This window comes from Trichosurus vulpecula, chromosome 2 (genome assembly GCF_011100635.1).
Source record: "Trichosurus vulpecula isolate mTriVul1 chromosome 2, mTriVul1.pri, whole genome shotgun sequence".
Lineage (NCBI taxonomy): Eukaryota > Metazoa > Chordata > Mammalia > Diprotodontia > Phalangeridae > Trichosurus > Trichosurus vulpecula.
The window spans coordinates 195,870,803-195,892,265 of record NC_050574.1 but is presented as its reverse complement, the minus strand read 5'-3'; positions in this window follow the sequence as shown (position 1 = coordinate 195,892,265).

The window sequence follows — 21,463 nt, the reverse complement described above, 5'->3', positions numbered from 1 at the left end:
ACATATGTTTTGCATGATTTTACATGAATAGTTAGTATATTGTTTGCCCTCTCAGTGGGGTAGAAAAGAGTGTTAATAATAAATAAATCATAAATTTAAATGAAAAAAAATCCCAAACTGTATTGTATTTCTCTCTCCCTCCTCCTCCTTCTCTCTCTCTCTCTCTCTCTCTCTCTCTCTCTCTCTCTCTCTCTCTCTCTCTCTCTCTCTCTGTCCCCCCCTTCCTTGTATATACATAGATGTATATGTATATATATTATATATACTATAAACATATAGTATATATACATATATATGAGAAATAGTATTTTTACAGTGCTGTAAAGTTTGTTCTTGAGTTGTTTCAGTTGTGTCAGACTCTCCATGATCCCATTTAGAGTTTTCTTGGCGGAGATACTTCAGTAGTTTGCCATTTCCTTCTCCAGCTTGTTTTACAGATGAGGAAATTGAGGCAAACAAGGTTAAGTGACTTGCCTAGGGTCACATAGCTAGTAAGTGTCTGAGGCCAGTTTTGAACACAAATCTTATTGACTCCAGGCCTGGTGCTCTATTTACTGTGCCACCTAGCTTCCTACTTTAAAATTCGTAAATATCTTTATGTCTGTTATTTCATTAGATCCTCACAACAACCCTGTGAGATAGATACTATCATTATTCCTACTTTCACAGATGAGGAAACTGAAGCTGAGAGAGGTTAAGTGCTTTGTTCAGTGTTGAAATGGAATAGACAGGATTCAAACTCAGGGCTTCCTGACTCCATGTCCAGCAATTTATGTACCACACTAACTAGCTGCCTCAATCGTATCAAGTCAACCACTCCTATCAAGCCTTTGTGTACCCTCAAAACTGTCTGGTATCTTTTCTTTTGGTATCTTCTAGGCATTGGACATGAGAGTATCAGGAAGTGGCACCTCCCAAAATATACGAATTTGGGAACTTGCTAGAATAAGGAATATTAAGGAAAATTTCTAGCTCAATATAATCATGTAAATCTGTTACATGACTCCCGTATAAAGAAAATAGATCAAATCACATTACATGCTTCTAATAATGTGTCTTCTTGCTAGAATACAAAGCTTTACATGAAGTTACCCTTTAAGGCTAAGGCAATATTTTATCTATATTCCGAACACTATTTTTTATTATTATTTTTTTTATTTTTAGTTTATAACACACGGTTCTACATAATTTTGAGATCCAGATTTTCTCCCCTCCCTCCCCAAGACGGCATGGAATCTCATATAACTACCATGTATAACTTCGCATTGAATTAATTTATACACTAGTCAAGTTTTGGAAAAGAATTATGACCAATGGGGTGATTCATGAGAAAGAAGAGACAGAACCAAAAAAAAAAACCCAAAAACAAAAACAAAAGAGAAGAAAAAAGGCGAGCATGAAGTGTGCCTCAATCTGCATTCAAACTTCACAGTTCTTTCTCTGGATGAAGATAGCATTCTCCATCGTGAGTCCCCTGGAGTTGTCCTTGCACCTTACGTTGCTGAGAAGAGCGAAGTATGTCAGGGTTGGTCCTCACAGAATCCATACATCTGTGGTTGTGTACAATGTTCTCCTGGCTCTGCTCTGCTCACTCAGCATTATATCGTGTAGGTTTTTCCAGATTGTTACGAAGTCCATATCATCCCCATTTCTTATGGCACAATAGTATTCCATTACTTTCATATACCACAGCTTGTTCAGCCATTCCCCAATTGATGGGCATCCCTTTGATTTCCATTTCTTGGCTATCACAAAAAGAGCTGCTATAAATATCCTTGTACATATGGGTCCTTTTCCCGCTTGTGTGATTTCTTTGGGATACAACCCTAGAAGTGGTATTGCTGGGTCAAAGGGTATGAACATATCTACAGCCCTTTGGGCATAGTTCCAAATTGCTCTCCAAAATGGCTGGATCAGCTTACAACTCCACCAGCAATGTAGCAATGCCGAACACTATTTTTAAAAGAGTCATTGCAGGGAGAGGGGCTGATTCTATTTATAACAGAAATTGACCTCAACTCAGTCCACCTGACTATTTGGAAAGCTTAATTTGGTTCCAACCCCATTTAAAAGAAAGATACCCCTCATGACTCCCTTGCATGGACTACTGAAATCAAGAAAAGGGGAATGCTTACAACCCAGCCCCATAAAAATATCTAAAAAAATGTCATTTGTTACGCATGATACTGCTAAAGATGGCTGAGCTGAGGACAGCTTGTCACAGAAGTGTAGTGGCAAGCAGGGTGGGACTTTTTGCTGTTTTTTCTTTTGGAATGCTTCTCAGCACTGGGATGATCCAGTGCCTTTGACTGAGTCTTGCCTTTGTTTCAATCAAGAGTCTTTGATTGAATCAAAAGTCTTTGATGGCCTGCTTGGGTCACAAGAAAGTCTAAGTCACATGAGTTTGAGTTACATGGTTGTGATGCTCTCTGACCCTGAAGAAGTGTATATATACTCTGAGGTTAATATTTTGCTGGGGGCTCACTCATTGAAAGAGCATTCCTGTGATTTTGCCAGATGAGACTTTGGGTGGCCATTAAGGAGCCCCCCAGCTTTGAAAAGCCATATGTTGGTGCTTCTCTCTCTGGTAACTGTGTATGTATTGCTATGGACAGACAGACACTCTCTGCTGATTTCTGTTATTGGCTCTGTTTATGTACTTCTGCTTGTAATTTCTGTTTGTGTTTTCTCTTAAGTTCAGGGTGCTGGCTTTTCCCCCTGAACTAAGTGAATGATATATATATATATATATATATATATATATATATATATATATATATATATGTTAACCCCTTAAAGCTGATTTCCTTAGAAAAGCAGATCAAAGAACCTGTGCTAGCAGCCCCTCCTGTGTGCTGGTGTTTTCGGTCTTGTTGTTGGTCTTACACCTCCACAGCAGCTGCTGGTAATGTTGTTACAAAAAGGCAGGGACCAGGTCCGGCTTCATTTTTATATTCTTTAAACATAACATTTTGTCTTGCACATAGTAAGTTCTCGATAAGTGCCCATTGAATTGAATTATTGATTTTCTTATCTCACATCTGTCTTTCACCTTTGGCATCTCTGGCTCAAATTATTATCTACACTGTGGGGTAGTGACTAGAACAAATGGAAGGTAGGAAAGGCCTGTGCTGTGTTCTTATGTGATTTGTTTTATTTCTACCACTGACCATCGTCTTTAAATGCTTCAGAAGAGGCTTTATGTTGTCCTTTTCCCCCTTCTTCATTTTTGGGACCTATTGTTTCTGTAGTTATCAAGGTCTGTCTCTGTGTAAAGCTGAGCTGGTGACTAAACATGCTTCTGATTTTGATGTTCTTGGGCAGCTGTGAGGACCTGCATAATGTATAAAGTGCTACCAGGAGGACAGAGCTGTGTGTCCTACCAGTGCCAGGGGAAGCAATGCCTATTTTCTTTTAATTTCCATGCTTCACTAATCATGTTCTGGTCCAAAATGATCCCCATTTGCCAACGAGTTCCTACTCAATTGATCTCCATATTGGCTGTATCTTTCTTCACACATTCTGGAATCTCCCCTGTATGGCCTACTACGAGGTGTTGGAGTCTGTCTGTTAGGGTTTCCTTCATTCCTAATGTGACTGTGCCACTTTCTTTGGCTTACAATCAGACACTTCCATATCCTCATTCCCTCTAGATATAACATGACATCTTCCCTTCTCCGACTTTGATGTTAAATTGAACATTTTACAAGATTAGTTTGGAACAAAACTCTTTATCAGACACTTTTAATTTCTTCCATATCAGCTGTCCTAAATGCTCCTTGTGTCCAGTTCCTGAGGGCTTCCTCTATCATAATCTCAAGCCTCGGGCAGCTTACTGGCTTGCCTGAAGCATCTATCTTTCCTCTTTCAAATCTTTCACTGTTATAGCAGTGGAATTTAGTAGCTGCTCTGACACTCATTTAAAAGTTAGTTTAGAAGGTGAAGGATTTTGGGGAGGATTTGAAACAAGGGGAGACTCCACTAAAAAGGTGAGTTGATCTTTTTTTAAAAAAAAAAACCTCTCATTTGGTCACATAGCCTTGGCTATGCTTAGACTACTACAACACTAAGCCATGGTAAGCTCTAAATCCCATATTAGCTGTATATAGTACTTTATTGGAAAAAGGAAGTGTAGCCAACTGGAGCCAGAAAGAAATGAGGGAATCTTCCTAGAAACCCTGAAATCTAAGAATAAGATTTTTATATAATTATAAGCACATAGCTAAATAAAATTTTAATATTAAGGAAATTTCTGCTTTATCTGTTAAATATTTTATCTCATTCAAGGGTAAAGTTGTTATAACAAGAACTGATTTGTGTAGATTCAAAATATCAAAATGAATTAAAACTTAAACTTTTCATAGTCTTAAGAGTTAAGGACTTGATATGAAATCTAGACCATTTTAGACTGCAGTCTTCATGCAAACATTCAGAATAAGGGAGTAATGTTGCCACTTGAGCATGTCCTAGTCAGACCAGATCTGGAGTATTGCATGCATCCTGGACAATTAATCAACAAGTATTTATTAAGCACCTACCATATGCAATGTACTAGGCTGGGGTCGGGAACCTGTAGCCTCAAGGCTGCATATGGCCTTCTAGGTCCTCAAGTGTGGCTTTTTGATTGAATCCAAATTCTTTTATTTTTTTTCTTCTTTTAATTACTTTCTTTTTTTAATTTTAATTTTAATTTTTTTTTAATTTTTATTTTTAGTTTACAACACACGGTTCTACATAATTTTGAGTTCCAGATTTTCTTCCCTCCCCCCACCTCCCTCCCCAAGACGGCATGGAATCTCATATAACTACCACGAATAACCTTGCATTGAATTAATTTATATGCTAGTCAAGTTGTGGAGAAGAATTATGACCAATGGAATGAATCATGAGAAAGAAGAAACAGAACCAAAAAAAAAAAACAACCCAAAAACAAAAGAGAAGAAAAAAAAGGTGTGCATGAAGTGTGCCTCAATCTGCATTCAAACTCCATAGCTCTTTCTCTGGATGTAGATAGCATTCTCCATTGTGAGTCCTTTGGAGTTGTCCTTGCACCTTGTGTTGCTGAGATGAGTGAAGTCTGTCAGGGTTGGTCCTCACGGAATCCATATATCTGTGGTTGTATACAATGTTCTCCTGGCTCTGCTTCGCTCATTCAGCATTATGTCGTGTAGGTTTTTCCAGGTTGTTATTAAGGAGATTTGTTCCATGAAGTTCGGATTCAGCCAAAGGGCCGCACTTGAGGATTTAGAGGGCCATATGTGGCCTCGAGGATACAAATACAAAGAATCAAATAATTCTTATTGGCAGGGAACTTATATTCTAGCAGCAGAAACAAATACATATATTTTAAATAAGTATGTATTCCAAATAAACATTGAGATAAATAATATAAACTAGTTCAAGGTAGATTGGGAGGGAGGATGCTAGCAGGTAGGGAAATAAGGAAAGTCTTCACATAGGACATGCTTAAGCTGCCTCTTGAAGGAAGAAAAGGATTGTATGAGGCCTAGGTAAGGAGAGAATGAATTCTAGGCCTAGGATTCTAGGTCAGTAGAGAAGTACAGAATGAGAGACTGAGTATCATTCATGTGGAAGAGAGAAAAGAGACCAGCGTGGCTTGATCACAGCATGTGGAAGGGAAATATGTCCAGTGAGACTGGGAAGGTAGTTGGGGCCTGGTTGTTATGGACTTTAAAAGCTAAAAGGAATAATTCATATTTAGAAGCAATAAAGAGCCATTGGAATTCATTGAGCAGGGGGATGACATAGTCAGATCTTCACTTAAGGAAAATCACTCTGGTAGAAGTGTGGAGAATGCACTGGAGTCAGGAGGAGAAACTTTAAGGTAGGTAAATCAATTCGAAGGGTGGAATAACCTAGGTGAGAGGGGATGAGCTAAGATGTGTGTAGAATAAGGGGTGTGAGTAGAGAGAAGGGTTTGGGTAAGAGAGATGTGGAGGTAGAAATAGTAAGATTTTTCAACTGATTGGATATGTGGAGCGAGGGAGAGTAAGGAGAATAATACTGAGTTTACAAAGTTGGAAGACTGAAAATGGTGGTATCGTAAATAGAGCTAGGCAAGTTCTGAAGGATTTTTGAGGAAAGACAAAGAGTTTTGCTTTGGACATAGGGAGTTTGAAATGTCCCTCAGACATACAGTTTGAAATGTCCACTAGGCAGTTGGCAATGCAGAACTAAAGCTCAAGGGAAAGAGTAGAACTGGATAAAAAAATCCAGGAATCGTGTGAATAGAGGAGAAAATTAAAATCAATGGGAACTGATGAGCTGAGAGATAGACAGAGATGGACAGACACAGACATAGAGACAGAGAGAGAGAGATACACATAATATATGAAAAGAAGAGAGCCTATAGTGCCTTGGAGAATACCTTCAGTTAGGAAGCACAATATGGATAATGGGCCAACAAAGGAGACCGAGGAGAAATTAGATAGGTAAAAGGAGCATCAGTAGTTGTTAGTGCTGGAAAAAAAAACCACAGAGAGGAAAAAGTGTTCAAGAAGCGAGACTAGTCAGCAGTATCAGATCAGTAAATAGATTAAGGAGTATTAGGAATGAGGAAAGACCATTAGATTTGGCAATTAAAAAATCAATAGTGACTTGGAAGAAAGCATTTTCGGTTGGGTGATGAAGTTGGAAGTAATATTGTCAAGGCTTGAATAGTGAGAGAAAAGAAAGTGGAGGTAAAAGTTTTGTCTAAGTGTTTGGTTAAGAAATCAAGAAGAGACACAAGATCATAACTTGAGAGGATGGTGGAGTCTAAACAATTTTTTTTCCTTAAGAGTCAGGGAAAATTGGGCATGTTTGAAAGAAGAGAAGAAACTAATCAAAAGGGAGTCTGGGGATTCAAGTTACAATATGTTGGAAAAGGCAGGAAAGGATAGAGCCAAGGAAAAATGTAGAAAGGTTGTCCTTGACAAGGAGAACAGCCACTTCATTGTCAGAGATTGGGGAAAAGAAGCAGAGGATTGTGGATGATTTCAAGGGTTTTTGATATGAAGAGAAGGGAAGCTTGTGACCTCATTTTTTTGAGAGTTCCCAGATAAAGAAGGAGAAGTATAGAGGAAAGAAGAAAAGGTCTGAGCATCACATTTTAGCAAAAAAGTCACAAAATGGAGTATGTTAAGAGGAGGATAACAGATTGATATGTATACATGAAACCATGTCATTTCATGATTAGTTGAAGGACCTGGAGATGTTTCACCTGGAGAAGAGAAGGATTAGGGAAAAAGAATAGCTATTTTCAAATATTTGACAGGGTTTGTAGAGGGATTGAACATTTTGTTTGGTCTTTTTAGGAAAGAAGTAGGACCAATGTAGGAAAATTATGGGAAGGGCAATTTCAATTGAAAATAAGGAAATTGGCTAACAATTCGCTAAAAATATAATGGACTCCCTCAGGAGTTAATCTAATGAGTTCATTATTTTAAGTCCTCATGGGGAGTCTAAATGACCACTTGTAGGGAGAGGTTATTGACAGATGTATGGTTTGAGTGAAGGTTAAACAAGATGTTTTCACAGACCTTGTCCAAATCTGGGATTCTGGGAGTCTATGATTTCCTCATTTGTGTTTCATTAGTAATGGAGAACGATGAGGATGAACTGATATGAGCTGTTAAATTCTATAAAGTTGGGCAGGGTCCTATACTGTAGAGCTTATGAGATAAGTCCTGTGTCTAAAAAGATGAAGGCAGAGGGAACAACAACCTTATGGGGAAATTAATGTCTCCCCCAGCTTCCTTTTCCTAAGCTTTAGTCTAGTACTTGAGTATAAGCCCCTCTACCTTTATTTGAAGATATCTTCTATTATTCTCTCTAGCTTCAAAGTTTATCTCAAATTAGTTTAAATGCTGCCTCTGACCTACTCCCCAGTGTGGTAAAAAGATCTTGATTTAAAGTCAAAGGACTTCTATTCAAATCGAGCTAAGATTTAATTTTTTTTGGTCCTCAGTGAGATAGGCAGTTTCTTTTAGGTTAACACAGATTTTAATCTATATCATTCTTTCCTTGTCAACAAGAAGTGGCTCATACTGGAAATTTTCATTTAGCTTTTAAAGCCCATTCCAACCTAAATCCGGCCTATCTTTCCAGACTCTTTAGACATCATTTCCCCTTTCATGTGTTGCCATGTAGACAATGTGACTTTCTCTTTGTTCTTCACAAATGAAGGGAATGCCATCTTGCCATCTTGCCATCTCCCATCTCTATGTCTTTCCACTAACCATCCTCCAGGCCATGATGCACATTCTCTCCATCTTTGCCTCATGCAATCCCTTTCTTCTTTCAAAAGGAAGTTTAACTACCTCTGATGGAAAGCCTTTCCTTGACACATCTCCCCCACTTCCTATTAGTGCTTTTCTTCTCAATTTACATTGTTTTTAAATATTAATTTGTATTTATTCTCTTCATATTTATTTGCAATATACTTATGTATGTACTTGTTTCCTCTGCTAGAATGTAAGGTCTTTGTGAATAGGCCTTGTTTTGCTCTTTGTGCTTCTAACCCAAGCACCTAGCAGAGTACCTGACACATGTTTAATAAATGCTTGTTGGTTGGTTAATTGATCATTTTTTATTGAGGTCTAGATGATGACTTACAGCTTCATTTAACTTGCTATATGCAAAAGTCACTTAACTGTTCTGAATCTTAGTTTACTCATTTAGAAAATGAAGGGGTTAAACTGTAGGATCTAAATTCTATAATCTTATGATCCTGGGTTAAAAGCTCAAGCATTGTAAATTCTTATTGGAGGTATCCTGGAAGACTAGGTGTTCAATAAGAGTTGGTCTTTACAATCCTTCTGGCCTAATTATCATGCAACTTCCCATACTGGCAGGTAGTAGGCACTTAATAAATGTTTTTGATTAATTGGGAAGATCATCACAAAAATTGATTTTAGGGGTTAATTTTTAATTTGTTGCAATAAAATTGAGCTTACGAAAGTTTTGCCCCCCAGGACTTCTCTCCGCCTATCTCCATAATGGCTTTGTTTGTTTACTTAACAATGGATATGACTTAAAATTAAATATACTTTGTTTATTTTTATCTATCCAAACAAATGGATCTGAAATTGAAATTATTACATTGGTTATATAGCAGCGAACTGCTCAGGAAAGCTCAACCTCAGAATAGTCCATTTGGTTCTGTTACACAAGCATAGATAGCCCCAGGGCAAAGTCCTACCTCAATGCTGCTTCCAGTTCCTCCATTCTGCATTGTTCTAAAAAGAACTTGTAGCTTTTCTAATATCTATGACTTTTTTCGAGCAAAATTCATTCTCTATTCAAGACATTCTTTGTTATCTATATATTCTGGATGCAGGATATTCATGTTCAAGCAATACCCAGATATAAGTGCGTACACACACACGCACACACATGCACAGAGTTTGTTTTTTTTTATCAGAATACACTAAGCTTTACCATCTTTTTTTTTTTTTTACAAAGATTCCTTTAAGCCTTGAAATTGTTATTCAGTGAAGTCAAGTGGTAAATCTGTCCTCATCTGTGCTGTGTTCAGACTACTGACTGGAACAGTTTTTTGGCTGACATTATTTTTTTTAAAAAAGAAATATAACCTCAATCTATTTAGCTTTACTTTTCTTTGTCTTCAATGATGTATGAAATTTCTTTTAGGTTATTACAAATTTTCATCCATATTTTTCTTTCCTTGTCAGCCGAAGGTGGCTCACATTTTACATCACTATTTTCACTAGGGCTAGATGATGGCTTGCAGCTTCATTTAACAGATGCATATAAACATCTGTCTGACATCTGCACTAGGGAAACCTGCTGAAGCCAACTTCAGAGTTTCCACCTGACTGAGGTAGCGCAGAAATAAAGCAAGTCCTTTGTTATATTGATTAGGAAGAATCTGGCCTTATAAGGAAAAGCAAAATAAATGTCTTCCCTGAAAGGCTATGTGGAATTTATGCCATAACTATTAACTAAAGCTCTCTAATTAAATTTTGAAAAATAGTCCCATCAAAACATTTTTAGAAGGGTACTTTTTTGAAGGGTAATTCTTTAGCAATAATTTCATTTTATGGGAATGTAAGATTTATTTTTTTGGCCTTTGGTCATTTCTCTTAGCAGGTAAGACAAAGTTAATTCTTTCTGCTTTCTATTTTTATTAATGAGATATTCATTAATTAGATAACATTTGAAGATTAGGATTAGAGTGTGAAGATTAGATTAATGTGCTGCCCTAAACCATCCAAAATAATAATACTTGTCATGTTTCTAAAAGAATTAGGGTACAGTAGTGGATAGCTGGCCTTGGAGTAAGGAATAGCTGGGTTGGAGTCCTGCCTCTGACTCACATTAGCTGTATGACCTTGGGAAAATCATTTAACTTCTCAGTGTCCCAGGCAACTCTGACCATAAGGTGCTAATTCTTGCACTGATTAGTATTATAGGTACCTTGATTCCTCCTCCCTTAAGTGTTTCTAATTAAGGCTTCTAAGTTTGATTTCTTCCCCCAGGTATACATATCTCAAGTGAGAGATTTTGCCTTATTTTGCCCTCAAATTTTCTTGTATTAGAAGTGAAAGGTGTATTTGTGCCTGAGATTACTATCTCTAAAATGAGGAGATTTCGGACTAGATGATTGCTAAATTTTCTTTCACATCTTCCATTCTTTGACTCTATACTAGATGCCCTCTAAAATCTCTTTAAACTCTATTGTTCTATCGTTCCATGATTCTTGCTCAATAATTCTGCATTCAGAGAACAAAGGAATTCCCTTAAACAATATAATCTGAATCTGAAACTGGGACACACAATCTGATAAAGTTCTAGTTTTTGTAGTCTTGTGAAAAGTCCACTTCCTTTCTCTTGAATTCAAGTCTCTTTCCCCAAATCCCAGATGTACTATCATTATAATAAACACTAAACTTGGTAAAACTAAAGTAGCTGAAACTACTCAGTATAATAGGCACCAGTCAACTGGAAATGAATTTCAAAGGATCCTACCTATATTTCATTTCCTGTTGTTCTATGAGGTAAAGGCTCTAGTTGTGATGGCCAAATCAATATATCAATAGGATTGAAAATTCAGCTTGGTCACCATTCAAGTGTTCAGATGCTACATCCCAGTTCTTCTTCTTCTTTTTTTTTTTTTGGTTGCGAAACATTTCTATTTATTTATTTAATTAATTTGATATTTTTAGTTTTCAGCATTGATTTTCACAAGAGTTTGAATTACAAATTTTCTCCCCATTTTTACCCTCCCCCCACTCCAAGATGGCATATATTCTGGTTGCCCCGTTCCCCAGTCAGCCCTCCCTTCTGTCACTCCACTCCCCCCATTCCCTTTTCCCTTACTTTCTTGTAGGGCAAAATAGCTTTCTATGCCCCATTGCCTGGATATCTTATTTTGTAGTTGCATGCAAAAACTTTTCTTTTGAACATCTGTTTTTAAAACTTTGAGTTCCAAATTGTCTCCCCTCCCCTAAGAACACAAGCAATTCAACATAGGCCACATGCATATCATTATGTAAAACCCTTCCATAATACTCATGTTGTGAAAGACTAACTATATTTTGCTCCTTCCTGTCCTATCCCCCTTTATTCAATTTTCTCCCTTGACCCTGTCCCTTTTCAAAAGTGTTTGTTTTTTATTACCTCCTCCCCCTATCTGCCCTCCCTTCTATTGTCCCCCCTTTTTCATCTCCTTCCTCCTTCTTTCCTGTGGGGTAAGCTACCCAATTGAATATGTATGTCATTCCCTTCTCAGGTCAAATCTGATGGGAGCAAGGTTCACTCATTCCCCCTCACTTGCCCCCTCTTCCTTTCCTATAGAATTGCCTTTTCTTGCCACTTTTACATGAGAAAATTTACCCCATTCTATCTCTCCCTTTCTCCCTCTCTCAATATATTCCTCTCTCATCCCTTAATTTGATTTTACTTTTTTTATATCATCCATTCATACTCAACTGGCCCTGTGCCCTCTGCCTATATATATACACACACACACACACACACACACACACACACACACACACACAGACACATATATACATATGTGTGTGTATATTCCCTTCAGCTACCCCAATACTGAGGTCTCATGAATTATGCACATCATCATCTTTCCATGTAGGAATGTAAACAAAACAGTTCAACTTTAGTAAGTCCCTTATGATTTCTCTTTCTTGTTTACCTCTTCATGCTTCTCTTGATTCTTGTGTTTGAAAGTCAAATTTTCTATTCAGCTCCGGTCTTTTCACTGAGAAAACTTGAAAGTCCTCTATTTTATTGAAAATTCATATTTTGCCTTGGAGTATGATACTCAGTTTTGCTGGGCAGGTGATTCTTGGTTTTAATCCTAGCTCCATTGACCTCTGGAATATCATCTTCCAAGCCCTTCGATCCCTTAATGTAGAAGCTGCTAGATCTTGGGTTATTCTGATTGTGTTTCCACAATACTCAAATTGTTTCTTTCTGGCTGCTTGCAGTATTTTCTCCTTGATCTTGGGGCTCTGGAATTTGGCGACAATATTCCTAGGAGATTTCTTTTTGGGATCTATTTGAGGAGGCAATCGGTGGATTCTTTCAATTTCTATTTTGCCCTGTGGCTCTAGAATATCAGGGCAGTTCTCCTTGATAATTTCTTGAAAGATGATATCTAGGCTCTTTTTTGGATCATGGCTTTCAGGTAGTCCAGTAATTTTTAAATTATCTCTCCTGGATCTATTTTCCAGGTCAGTGGTTTTTCCAATGTAATATTTCACATTGTCTTCCATTTTTTTATTCCTTTGGTTCTGTTTTATAATGTCTTGATTTCTCATAAAGTCACTAGCTTCCACTTGCTCCAATCTAATTTTTAAAGTAGTATTTTCTTCAGTGGCCTTTTGGACATCCTTTTCCATTTGGCTAATTTTGCCTTTCAAGGCATTCTTTTCCTCATTGGCTTTTTGGAGCTCTTTTGCCATTTGAGTCAGTGTATTTTTTAAGATGTCATTTTCTTCAGTATTTTTTTGGGTCTCCTTTAGCCAGTCATTGAGTTGTTTTTCATGGTTTTCTTGCATCACTCTCATTTCTCTTCCCAATTTTTCCTCTGCTTCTCTAACTTGCTTTTCCAAATCCTTTTTGAGCTCTTCCATGGCCTGGGACCAGTTCATATTTTTCTTGGAGGCTTTTGGTGTAGGCTCTTTGACTTTGTTGACTTCTTCTGTCTGTATGTTTTGGTCTTCTTTGTCACCAAAGAAAGATTCCAAAGTCTGAGTCTGAATCTGAGTCTGTTTTGGCTGCCTGGCCATGTTCCCAGCCAACTTACTTGACCCTTGAGGTTTTTGTCAGGGTATGACTGCTTGTAGAGTATAGAGCACTTTGTCCCAAGCTTGAGGGGCTGTGCTGTTGTTTTCAGAGTTATTTCTACACAGTGAGCTCTGCCACACCAGCACTATTTCTCCCCCAAGAACCACCAACCCAGACTGGACTCTGATCTAAGGTGGCTCTGCACTCCCGCTTACACCTGCCACTTAATTCCTCCCACCAGGTGGGCCTGGGGACTGAAGCAACTGCAGCTGTACCTCTGTAAGCAGCCTCAGAGCTGCACCACCTCTGCTGCCGCCAGGGTGGTGGCCAAACTGCGAACTCCTTCACTCTGTCCCAGCAGCTTTTCCCACTAACCTTCTCTGTTGTCTTTGGTGTTTGTGGGTTGAGAAGTCTGGTAGCTGCCGCAGCTCACTGATTCAGGGCGCTAGGGCCTGTTCTGTCTGGCTCCCAGTCTGGTTGGTCCAGGTGCAGCTTACACTGGTCTCTGCTCTGCTCCCAGCTCCTGCTCCCACCTCCATGCGATAGAACTTACCTACTGACCATTCAGACTGTCCTGGGCTGGAGCCCTGCTATTTTGTGGGTTCTGCAGTTCTAAAATTTGTTCAGAGCCATTTTTATAGGTGTTTGGAGGGACCTGGGTGGGAACTCATGCAAGTCCCTGCTTTCTAGCCACCATCTTACGCTACATCCCAATCCTATCCAAGGCATTGAAATGGTTCTAGATTTTGCACAGCAGGGCTTGAAGTCTCAGGCACACCATCTTCCATCCATTTAATTATGCTCCTAGACCTGATGAGAAATATTACAGGGATAGCCTTTAACCTGGTGTTTCAGCACATCAAGCCCTGGACTAAAACAAGGAATGAAGAAAATGTATATCTAAAAATCTTATAAACTGAAACAGATATTTGTGTTTTTAAGGGAAGTAATTTTCTCCTGCCTTAGGTTTTTATATACCACATAAAAATACCTTATTACTTTAATTCAGTGCCTATACACATTCAGAAGGAAATGGGAATTGAAGAAATTCTATTGGTAATTCAGAGCAAAACTGCCAAACCCCATTTACTTTACATCTGACAATTGGGAGTTTGGGAAACAGTTTATTGAGTGTAAACTAGAGAAAAATAATTGCAAAACATGTCATTGTTGCTGTTGTTGTTCCTCCTTCATTTGTGAAGAGGACCAATGCCATCATGGGATGATGACTTGATTTATCCATCAATTGGATGTACATGAGATTGAGTTGCACAAAGTCTCACTCTCTCTTCCAAAGCCATCAAAGTCCAGAGGCAAGACAAAAATCAGGACAAGTAGCAATGGTCCAGGATGTAGTGGTTAACCTTGGCGGCTTCTATGTCTCATCAAGGTCTAAGAGCTCCACAGTGCCTGATTCAACCATCTTCATTGTCATTGGAACAAATTGTTCTCATCCATTCATTAGCAGGTGGATAGGGGAGAGAAGCCTTACATGTTTGTGGTAGACATTCAGATCATTTATTAAGCACTTAATATGTGCTGGACACTATATTAATACAAACGGAAAAGTAAGACAGTTCCTGTTCTGAAGGTGTCCACATCCTATTTGGGGGAGATAACACATATAGGAGGGTTGTGGCCAGAAGTCCTAGGTTTTCAATGGTTAAGTGGATGGCAAGGTTCAGTCATTCTTAGTGTGCATCAGTAGGTCAGAAAGAACTCTGTCAATTGATCTTCACAACAATCTCATGTAGTAGATATGGCATGTATTAATATCTTCGTAAGGAAGCCAAGATTTATAGCAGTTAAGACCAAAAGGACCTCCCTATCACTAAATCTGATGGTATCTATACTCATCTTCCTTGATCTTTATGCAGCAGTTAACACTATGGACAACTATCTCATTCTTGTTTTTCTCTCATTCCTTGGCTTTTATGACATGGCACTGCCACTTGGCATTCCTTTCTTTTCTTTGAGGTCTTCTCATCTTCCTTCTGTTCTTTAAATGCCAAAGTCCCTCTATGTTCTACCCTTGACCATTTTCTTTTCTCTTTCTATTCTCACTTTGGTCACCCATGAACTCTTATGATATCAATGATCACCTCTAAGCAGGTGCCTCCCAAATCTATATGTAGGCAGACTTCTCTATGTATGAGGGAATAATGGCCAGGAGAAACTCTTCTACATATCTCAACCATCAAACTCTCCACAGGGCTCAAGTTTCATATTTCTACCTGTCTGCTTAATATTTCCCCTGATGTCAAACAGATACTTCAAATCTCATTGGTCAATAAACATTTATTAGGTACACATTTTAGTGTTATGATTAGCATTAGAATTGAAATAGCTCAAAAGAAATGCTAGATGCACATGTTCACATGGACTGTTTGTGCCCAACCTGTGGAAGAACATTCCAAGCTTGTATTGGTCTAATCAGTCACAGTTGGACACCCTGAAACTTGACTCTAGCATAGTGATGTCGTTTTAGTCAATAGTGTGTTAATAGTCAATAGTCAATATGTGATTCAGTGATACACCCAAACCTGAACTGTTCTTCATCTTATCAGTAGCACTGCCTCTCCACCTAGAATCTCTAGGTTTTTTTATCTGTTTGTTTGTTTTTTGCCATTACTATCCTATCAATCATCCATGCTCAAAACCTAAAAGTGTTCTTTAGCTCTTTCCTTTTCTTTCATATTGAATAAATTGCCAAGAACTCTTTGATTATACTTCTGCTAGTGTTTAGCCCTTCATCTCTTTTTGTCTAGTTTATAGTAGTTACATCTTCCTGCTTTTAGTTTCTCACTTCTTCAATCCATTATCCAACTTCTTTCTTCTGAAAGACCCTTTCTCATCACATCCCTCCACAACTTTACTTTTTCCAGACTTTTTTTCATAGTACTGCCTTTCAAAAGCTCCAGGTTTCAATCAAACTGCCTTATACTTCTGGTGCCATTTTTGTCTTGTCCTCTCTGTCTTTTGAAATCCATCCCTTGTAAAGGCCCCACTCAATCACAACCTCCTCCACGAAATCATCCCTGATTAATGTTCTTCCTTCAATTGAAAAAGATCTCTCCCTCTTTGAATTTTTATAGCATATTTCTTGAACCCAAATGCTTACACTTTCTTTTATATTCCTTATTCATATGCATGCTTTTACTCCCATTGGATTAAAAGCTCCTCGAAAATTAAGGTCTATATTATATTGCTGTGTCCCTAATGCCTACCATAGGATTTGCCACATAGTAGGCACTTATTGCAGGCCTAGTGAATTGATTTTGCCCAAAGGACCACGTAATTAGTATGTGGTAGAACTAAAACAAGAATCCATATTCTGCCTCTTAGATCTATGTTTTTTCTATTATAAATTCTGTTGACAAATGCATTTTAAAGCTTTCATAAAACACACATGCTCACACTTCAAGCTTCAGGTGTTTCATTTGCTCTACAACAGAAAAATGGCTATATAGTTAATTGGAGATATGTGAAAAAATGGCATGGTCAAGTTTATATTTTCATCCAAGCCTCTGAGGAGCCCATTTGCCCAGCGATGATTCCAAGTGAGCGAGCCTTTTCACTGAACTTTTCATTTCCCATATTCACTTTTTTCAACACAGATTCTCTTGTAGTAAACTGTAGCATACTTTATTAATTTCCTATTGTGCTTTCCACCACTTAGCAGATATTCCTGATAACCACTCCATTATATATTTGAATCCTAAATTTTGGGAGCTTGGAGGAATCTTTATGATAATTTAGTAAACTCATTTTAGAAGTGAGGAAGAGTACAGAGGCAAGACAATTTTTCCAGGGTCTCAGTGCCAAAAAGTGACGCAGTTATTGCAGGTCCTGCAGTCATTCCACTATACTGTTTTGGGGCCCAGTTCAGGGGCTTAGAAGATTCAAGTGGGGGCAGAGAAAATTCAGATCCATGAAATCATGAAGACAGCTTTAAAGATGAAGAGAAAATGCTGCTTTTATAATAATATAATATTATAATATAATATAATATGGTCCCCTCTCAGATATATATGGAAAGAAAAAAATCTGTAAATTCTGAAGTGCCAATAGAAGCACTCAGTTAACATCTAACAAATAATTGAATCAAGCAGGCCATGCTGGCACAAAACCATCAGAGATGAGATGACTCATTATGAAGGAACTGGACAAGACTTACCAGGAAACCATGAACTCAGCCTCCACAGGAAATTGGTATGCAAAAATATGAAAGATCCTTTATGTTGTAGTTTCCAGTGAAAGCATATAAAAATAACTATGATTCATGAACAAAATTATTTTAAAATTAATTTCACACAAGTTCTGTTAGCCAATAGTTGACGGACAGTTTTCTCATCAGTGACCTCTTATGTCTTCTATGTGCCAAATTTTATTGAAATTAGTCAAAAAGTATTGAAGATATGCTCATTTGGAAATTTTAGGGTTGCCATTTTGTTTCAAGGTAACAGACCAATACAGAAATTACCTTAAGGTATGTCTTGATACCCTTGATATCAAATTGGTCAAACTATATTAAAAATTATTGTTGAACAGATAGATAGAAACATTTGAAATGTTGAGTTGAAGCAGAGATTTCATTTTGATCCAAAGTAATAACAAAACAGTTATTCTTAAATTGGAAAAACAGGGATTCAGTTATATTGTGGAGAGTAAGATGACAAGTATGTTAACAGCAAATACCAGAAAGTAGGAAGCAATTGAGTGTTTCCATTCACTTAAACAGATGATTTGGATCACTGTACTAGCTTATTCCTTTGACTATTTGAGGGTCAGCTGATTGCTCACCATGTATAGAGAGAATCTGTTTGACTCTATGAAAATGAAGATGTGACTTCTGTGATTCAGCCAGTTAAACTCAATTAAGGGGGATGAGAGGGAAGGAAATAAACATTTACTAAAAAACGACTATGTGCCAGGCGTTGTTCTAAGCACAGGTAGGTACTATTATTATCCCAATTGTGTAATTGTTGTTGTTCAGTTGTGTCCAACTCTTTGTGACCCCATTTGGGGTTTTCTTGGCAGAGATACTGGAGTGGTTTGCCATTTCCATCTCCAGATGAGGAAACTGAGGCAAATAGGGTTGAGTGATATGCCTAGGGTCACACAGATAGTGTTTGAAGCTAGATTTGAACTCAGGAAGATGAGTCTTCCTAACTCCAGGCCAAGCACTCTTCACTGAGCCACATAATTGCCCACATTGTACTGTAGTGCTCAGGAAGATAAGGCAGAGTGAGATTTCCCTGGGTCATAGAGCTAGCAATTGTTGGAGGCTGGATTTGAAACCAGGTTTTCCTGACTCCAGGTCCAGTATTCTATCTAGTGCATCACTCAGCTGTCTCTCAACTAGCAGCCTGACCTAGGAAAAATCACTTAATAAATGAAATAAAGAAATCATTTGCATAAGTTACTCTTTGTACCTCACCACTGCTTTCTCATCTGTGGGAGGCTTAATGATATAGTAGTTGCAAGTGCTTCCACCTGAAAATCTCCTTGCATTTATTGTATGTTTTTAAATGTACTTATAGCAGTATATATTACCTTTCCCAATTGAATGTAAACTCCTTTATGTCAGGAATTTTTCATTTTTGTCTTTGTATCTCCAATGCCTAACAAAATGTCTGGCATATGGTAGGCCCTGAATAAATGATTACGGATTCATTGAATGATAGTGGAAAGAACTTTGGACTTGTGCTTGTAACATTTAAATTCTAATTCCAGCTCTGACCTTTATTAGGATGTGACAGGGAGAAGGAGAGCCAACATCTCCAAACCTGTTTCCTTATTTATAAAACAGGAATATGAATACTGTTCCTACATGCATCACTAGATTATTATGAGGAAAGCAATTTGTAATCACTAAAGTGCTTTAGGAATTTGCTGTTGTTATTATCAATGATGTTAGCATATTATGTGCATATATATATACATATATGCTATAGCATATTATGCTATCTGTGTCGTTGCTATGATCTATATGATGACTTTGGATTAGGTGATCTATAAAGACCCTTTAAACTCTAAAATTCTATGATCCTTTGGCTACTATTCCTTCCTTGGCATTCAAAACCCTTCATAACTTGGACCCCTCCTGTCTTCTGAGTCTTCTTACAGCTTACTAACCCCATATACTCTGGAATCCAGTAACAGTGTCCTCCTTGGTGTTCCTAACACAAGATATACCATCTCCTGACTTAGGCATTTTCACTGGCTGTCCCCCCACACCCAGAATTCTCTCCCTCATCTCTGCTTCCTGGCTTCCTTCCAGCTAAAATCCCACCTACTACAAGAAATATTTATAGGTCTTCCTTAATGTTAGTGCCTTCCCTCCATCGATTGTCTCCTATTTATCGTGTATATATCTCGTGTGTACATAGTTGCTTGCATGTTGTCTCCCCCAACAATCTGTGAGTACCTTGAGAGCAGGAACTATCTTTTGTCTTTTTTTGTATCTCAGCGCTTAGCACAGAACCTGGAACATAGTAGGAACTTAATAAATGCTTATTGATTACTTGACTTCCAGATAAAAGTACTCACTCCTCTCTTACTATTTTATGGTCTTCTGTTGATACTCTGACGAAAGAGGAAATAATGGATCAGCATCAGTTTCTAGCAGAACTATTCCTTCATTTGCCTTTCTTAACATGTATTGTTTACTCCCTACCCCATATCTCTTCCATAAGACAGTTTTTATTAAGACAGATTCTCTCTTCGTCTACTTCCTCTTGGCACATATTAAGATATAATTTTGGCAATCTGAGAACACTTTGCCAACATAAGCCAAGAATCTCTGTAAAACAAAACAGAGGAGATGCATTCACTGCTAAATAGATGTACATCTACATTTCCCATAGCTTGTGATAATGTACCTCTAAATAATGCAAAAATCATTTTTCCTAGTCTCCCCTGTTAGCTAAGGATACCACTTTGCCCTTTCAGATTTACATATCTAGCTTTTATCTCCAAACTGAGATCATTTCTTTATCTCTTGTGATCTGCTGGATAGTTCTACCTGGATGTCCTCTGAATATTCCAAACTCAGAGATAATAAGAAAACTTATTATTCCCTTGCCTGATTTGTCTCTCCCTTTGCTTTCCTATTTCTGTCAAAAATACCACCATTCTTTCAATCATGTAAGTCTGCAATCTACATACCATCTTTGACTTTAACTGGCCAGTCATATCCCAATCAGTTTCCAAGTTTTCTTGATTCTCTCTCCTCTGAATCTCTTGAGTTAGTTCCTTTCTTCCCATTTACTCAATAACAATCCTAGTTCAAGCTCTTATTGCCCCTCACTTGTAACATCACAGTAGCCTACTAACTGGTGTGACAGGTGAAATCTGAAATAACTGAGGAAACAAAAGGTCAAGCATATTGACTTATTAAGCAATGCATGCCAATTGCATAATGAATCAGAACCAGGCCTCCTTAGCTTGGCACTGGACCCTGAATACAGGGGAAGACAGATTTTCATGCATTAAAAAACCACAATTAACAGGTTATAACTCAGGATGCAGGAGTGGGTAATCTGGTTTATAACTGGAAAAAAAAAAGAATAGGGGTTTTTTGAGTTGGGAAGGTGGACGAGTAAATTTTGAGACTTGGGAGGGGGTGAGTGAGCAGGTGGACTTTTTCAGATGTGAAACAGGATGTCACTCAATATCCCCAATTATAGAGGCCAGAGCCAAGATGGCAGAGTAAAGGCAGGGATTTGCCTGAGTTCTCCCAAATTCACTTTCAAACAGTGATAAAATAATGCTGTAAAATGAATTCTGGAGCAGCAGAACCAACAAAAGGATGGAATGAATGTTTTCCAGCCCAAGACAACTTGTAAGGTTGGCAGGAAAGGTCTGTCTCACTGGGATGAGATTGGAGCACAGGCAGGCACCAGCCAGCTCAGGCCATGCCAGCAGCAAGCCAGCAGCAGGCCTTACGGGGTGATTGAATTAGATGCATCAGCTTCTGGAGCTCTTAGCCCACAGGTAGCAAGGGGGTCAGACAATTGCTCAGAAGAAGGTTACAGGGGACCCTTTGCTGGCTCTGGGAACAGGACTTCATTTCATTGACCACACGTGGTTCTGGATCACAATCCAAGGGCAAGGATTACTTACAGAGTGGGGACTCTGGTCCCAGTTCCAGGGTAGAAAAGAGTGCCTGGTTGTTCACATTCCA